This window comes from Gigantopelta aegis, chromosome 3 (assembly GCF_016097555.1).
Source record: "Gigantopelta aegis isolate Gae_Host chromosome 3, Gae_host_genome, whole genome shotgun sequence".
Classification (NCBI taxonomy): domain Eukaryota; kingdom Metazoa; phylum Mollusca; class Gastropoda; order Neomphalida; family Peltospiridae; genus Gigantopelta; species Gigantopelta aegis.
The window spans coordinates 72,494,626-72,500,625 of NC_054701.1; the positions used below are offsets into that span (position 1 = coordinate 72,494,626).

Genomic DNA, 6,000 nt, shown 5'->3' on the forward strand with positions numbered 1-6,000 from the left:
GAAGTAATCATTTTATGCAAATATTTAAAGAAATGTGTATGGCCAGTTAAGGCAAGGATGATGGCAGTTTAGACTTTGAGAGAAGCAAGAGAGAGGCTTTTATTATTCACAGGCAGTTTGAAAATATATGCCAGTCGTGTGTCGGCGATAGTGTCGACGCGACGGTCTTGTAGGTACATTCATTTCGTTTCCATGGCCACGAGGTTGCAGACTGGCATTATGACGTCATAAACGTTTGCCCATTGCGTTCTTCAGCGACGTTGCTAAAGCATTTTGTAGTGGACTTATTGGAATTCTAATGGGTTGTTTGTTTTGAATTGTGTTTTGATGTAAAGGTAGGTATTTACCTATTATAATATATTTATAAATTATTATAAAGAAAATGAATGTTCACAGAAGGACCATTCAAATATGTAACGCACGAGGGGTGAGGAGGTGTAAGTCCAATGTTGCGTTGTAGGGTGTTTATCAGAAGGCACTCATGTGCGTAATGCAAAAAACAAAATCCGGGAATAGGTCGAGGCTGTCTGTAATTGTTTTATAAAATATCCTCTTAAAATTTACTCGAAAAAAAGATAGAAAAAAAAATGCTTCAAAAAAGGCTCAGAATGCATAGATCTACAGGCGTCCTGAGTTTCAAAATGTTCACGTGGGGAGGCCCCTGAATTCCCCCGCTAAAATGTTTCTGGCTACGCCCCTCTTTACTGAATAGCGTTACATAACGTAACATTTTTACTCTTTAAAGGAACATTCCTGAGTTTGCTGCAATTTTTAAGATTGTTATCGACTAACGGAGACTTTTTAACGATTGTAATTACATATCAAATATATTTTTCTGCATCAAATATTATTAACTGTATATTAAATGTGTTTCTGATCGTTCTAATATTTGTACTAGGTTAAATTTATTTTTATTTCCTAAAATATTGTTTTTTCGTACGTACGAAATTATTTGAAGACAAATTCCAGGTTGGGCTACTTATAAATACTAAGACGACCAGAAACACATTGAATATACAGACACTGATATTCTAAACAAGAAAATATATTTAATATGTAAGTTTAATCGTAGAAATATTTTATTAGTCGGCAACATCTTACAATGCAGCAAACTCAGCAATGTCCCTTTAACGATTTTTTCTCTCTCGTGAACGTTCTGCCACGACACTAGTGTATATTCTAAAGTGAGGAATCCATGTGTACGTAATGCGTTGTGCGTAAACAACAGTTAATTCCCGAACTGCTCGGTGATCGTTCCAATATGCATCATGCAGACAATAGTTTGTACGGGCATAGAAAGTAGTGAAACTAATGCAAGCAGGCATGACTTCACTGCAAAAGGCAAATTATAATATATTATAGACCCCCAAAAACCCAACATCCAACTAAAATATAAATGGGGGTAGATTGCGTATGTATTATGCATTTTAGTATACTGTGGAATAATGTAGGTGCCCTTTTAAAACGTTGACCCCCCCCCCCCCCCCCCCCCCCCTTCGTAGAAAAATCACGCATTCGCCCCAGATATGATATTTAGCATATTATTTGTTACATGTGTTATATAATCATAATTCCAATTATTTTACATTGTCTTATGTGTGATGTTAAAAAGGGTGGGTAATACCTACAAATTCCTTTCTGTAAGCTTTTTCCAAAAGGACAAACAAGCTTCGCGCACATGAATATGCGCATACATTGAAACAGTCAAAACACAGTACGCAATACGCATCACACACCAGGGCCGTAGCTAGGTTTTTTTGTTGGGGGAAAGGGGGGGGGGGGGGCGGGGCATATGAATAGTCTAAAACTCCTTAAACGGATAAGAAGATAATTTTCTTTAAGTTTCTATATTTTTTCCCGGATTTTTTTCTTGGGGGCAACCCCCCCCCCCCCACACACACACACACACCACTACCACCACCACCACCACTACCACTACCTACGGCCCTGCACACAGTACGTGACATGAATGTATATTACTGTTAACTGTCGGTTTTTAAAAACAATTTGTGAACAATTTGGGAGGGTCTCTTCTTCTTTTCCTTTTTTTAAATTTTTAGTTTTGTTTGTTTTGTTCAATTTTTATTTGTGTTGTTAGCGATGCATAGATATGTTAACAGTATGCAAATCCAGTTCACTTTCCTTTCCATCACTATTACTGTCAATCAAACGTCTACACCAATATGGCTTTTTTTGTATTGTGTGTTTCCGCTCGATTCATAACGTTATGATGTCTAATGTAAGCAGTAACAAATACCTAAACATCGCTAGACCCTGTTGATCGTGTTCCGTGCATTGGGAGATAGTCGAAATGTCTGGAGTCCTCAATACACCGAGCCACTTAGTGCAAACGTGTTTTTGTGCACTTCAACCTTGACGAGAAGTTTGGGTGGTCCACGACAGACCTGGATTTTATGTATATTTTCAAAATATTCCTCACGATGATCCACTGAGATATGTATTTATTGCTGGTTTTTTCACTAGGTATACACTGGTCTACCAATCATCGAGAGAGAACCAAAAAAAATGCAATTTGGAGCCCAAGCTCTTTTATTACATGATGTTTATAGTCGTAAAACAAATATTGAAATGGCCCGGAAACGAATAATCCAATTAGGTGGAAATATTAGATTTGCCAGACACTTTCAGTTAACCGTGTGCCAGTCTCAGCGGAGCCATTCGCATAGTGGGTACCTAGTTTCCATAGATGGAGGGGATGGGGATAGGGATGGGGGTGCTACCGTGTTGCCTATTCACCGCTGATGGAAGCCGGGTTGTGTATTGGAGGGATCCACTTATAACCACACCAGGTACAGACATGGATATCAGCCCCATCCCATAATTTTAAAGGATTGGGGGTAGATCAAAAGTTAAAGTTTGTTTTGTTTAACGACACCACAAGAGCGCAGGCCTCCCAGACCTCCTATATTTCCTCTTCTTTTTTTTATAGGATCTATAAAACTCCTATATTGTGATTAATTTCCTATAGTTCCTATATTTGACTCGATTGTTTTCCCAAAATGCTGATGAGTGCCGATGAATAAAATATAGTACTGAGTTATACTTGCAGTGAAAGGCAGCCAGTCTGTCAGAAATTCAGAAGATGCTTTGAATGTGGGAGATCTGTATCAAGTGCCAGTCAAGATCCTGCTCACCTGATGAAGTGAGGAGGATGTATTACTGATACAAGATGCACCAACATTCAAAGTATCCTGGATATCGGCATGGACTGCTGGCAACCCTTGGTATATATTCGTTGAGGTAGTAGATGGTATCTTATGTACATACGCAAGGTAAGAACATACCATTAGTAATGTAAATGTCTTTAGAAATCCATGTAAAATGTCCATAATCGTGATAATCGGACCAAAATTTCCTATAAAACTCTTATATTTGACCTCAAAATTCCTATAAAACTCCTATATTTGACCTCAAAATTCCTATAAAACTCCTATATTTTGGTATGCAAATTTCTATATTTCCTATATTTTAATATGTACAAGTGGCTGGGAGGCCTGAGAGCACATTGATTTATTAACCATCGGCCATTGAATGACACACGTTTGGTATTAAATTTTGACATATAGTCTTGGAGAGGAAACCCGCTACATTTTTCCATTAGTAGCAGATAATTTTTTATATGCACCATACATAGTCATGATGGCACATACAGCGGCCTTTGATATACCAGCCGTTGTGAACTGACTGGAACGAGAAGCAGCCCAATTGCGGGGTTAGATCCTAAACCGACCGCGCATCAGGCTAGCGCTTTACCACTTGGCTACTTATATAAAAAAAAAAACTTTTCTACTCGCGTCGCCTGTTTGTAAATTCTAACGTAATTTCCTGTCATTATGTGATTATGATTATAATGACATAAGTATCTGATAGAGGAAAAAACGTCCTAATCCTTAATTTCTCACCACCCTACACCCTCCCTGCGAGCATCTAGCGTTCAGGATCAGTAGGCTATCCCATCATAAAACATATGGAGAGAAGTAACATATGTTCATTGAACTTTTTTTCCCTCTCTTTTTATGAGTACAAATTACGCAATCACACGGATCTATTCGGTACAGCTCAGGGGCAGAACAATACATTTATGAGGGCAGGGAGGGGAGCCAGTACCGACACATATAAACGAAGGACAATGTGCAGCAGAATACAAAGCGGGTACCGGCCTCGGTGATGTCGTGGTTATCCCATGGGACATAAGGCTGGTAGGCACTGGGTTCGCATCCCGGTACCGGCTCCCACCCAGAGAGATGTTTAACGACTCAGTGGATAGGTGTAAGACCACTACACGCTCTTCTCTCTCACTAACCACTAACAGTTAGCAACAAACCCACTGTCTTGGACAGATAGCTGAAATGTGTGCCCATGACAGCGTGCTTGAACCTTAATTGGATATAAGCACGGAAATAAGTTGAATGAACTTAACTTCCTATCATTATATGATTATTACTATAATGACATAAGAATCTGATAGATACTAGAAAACATAAAGCTGACCTAATTCTTACTTTCTCCCCACCCCACACATACACACACACCCTCCCTCCGAGCACTTAGCATTCGGGAGCTGGATCCCATCATAAAACATATGGAGAGAAGTAACATATGTTCATTAAACCTTTTTCTCTCTCTTTATGAGTACAAATTACGCAATCACACGTATCTATTCGGTACAGCCCAGGGGCAGAATCATACATTTATTAGGGCGGGGGGGGGGGGGGGGGGGGGGGCAAGTACCGACACATATGAACGAGGGACAATGTGTGCAGCTCGCAGCAGAATACAAAGCGGGTACCGGCCTCGGTAGTGTCGTGGTTAAGCCATGGGACATAAGGCTGGTAGGTACTGGGTTCGCATCCCGGTACCAGCTCCCACCCAGAGCGCGTTTTAACGACTCGGTGGGTAGGTGTAAGACCACTGCACACTCTTTTCTCTCTCACTAACCACTAACAACTAACAACTAACCCACTGTCCTGGACAGTTAGCTGAGGTGTGTGCCTAGGACAGCGTGCTTGAACCTTAATTGGATACAAGCACGAAAATAAGCTGAAATTAATGAATGAAAGCGGGTGGTCGGTACTGGGTCGTCGACTGTCTTATCCGCCCCTGAATTACAAAAACAGAACACCCACTAGATTACCAAGGTTCCGTCAAACCTGGAGAGCAAATGTCAGATGCCCTCGAATGATCGTCTGTTCGAGGCGTTTCCTTGTTCCTATCCAACCATCACAGCTATGAATACTATTCAGAATTCCCATTTCATTGAAACAGCATTACGATCCACAACCAAAGCAGTTAAATTTAAAATGCAGACCCCCAACTGTCAATAACCAATAAGGTGGTGATGTGCACTTTTTTATCTTTTTTTTCTTTTTCTTTTTTTTTTGCCATTAGGATTTACAGCTATATGATTGCTGTTCTGGATTTTAATTTAGGCCAGTCGGAACGATATCTGAAGTGGAGCACAACCAAAGAAAAAGAAAAAGAAAGAATAAAATAAAATAAAGAGAAAAAATGTGTACATTTTCGTCTTCAAGTGATGGTGAACAGCTCCAACCTCACCCCTACCGCAGTTGCAACGGGCTTGTAATTTAATGTTGGTTGTCATATCGTATGCATGTTAAAACAAGCAGATTCTTCTAACAACAGTCCAGACGTACAGTTCCAAACTGTCGAAAGTTATAAAACTAGAGAGAAACACTTTCTTTTTTTACTTCTTCTTCTTCTTCTTTTTCTCGTTATTTTAATTTACCAAAAATTACAGCTGTGAATACCATTCAAGAGTTTAATTTAAAGTTGTGTCAAATACGTCCAAGAAGCAAATTTGTTGAATTATCCATTTAGTGCACAATCGAGAATTATGTCCCCTCCTACCCCCTCCCTGATTACTGGAAGCTATAAGTATTGTGAGATGAATGCGTAGTTTAAAACTGAATTAAGTTCTGCAGCTGCGCTAATAACTTAATTGTACAGGAATAGAAAGTC

The 6,000-nt window shown here is 39.6% G+C and overlaps 1 long non-coding RNA gene across 1 annotated transcript; it reads left to right on the forward strand.

Annotated features, from left to right (window-relative positions):
- Nucleotides 1-197: 197 nt before the first annotated feature.
- LOC121392331 lies at nucleotides 198-5,791 on the forward strand. The gene is made up of 2 exons (XR_005960482.1): nucleotides 198-335; nucleotides 5,410-5,791. It is a non-coding gene; the product is annotated as an uncharacterized LOC121392331 (long non-coding RNA).
- The last annotated feature ends 209 nt before the right edge of the window (nucleotides 5,792-6,000 follow it).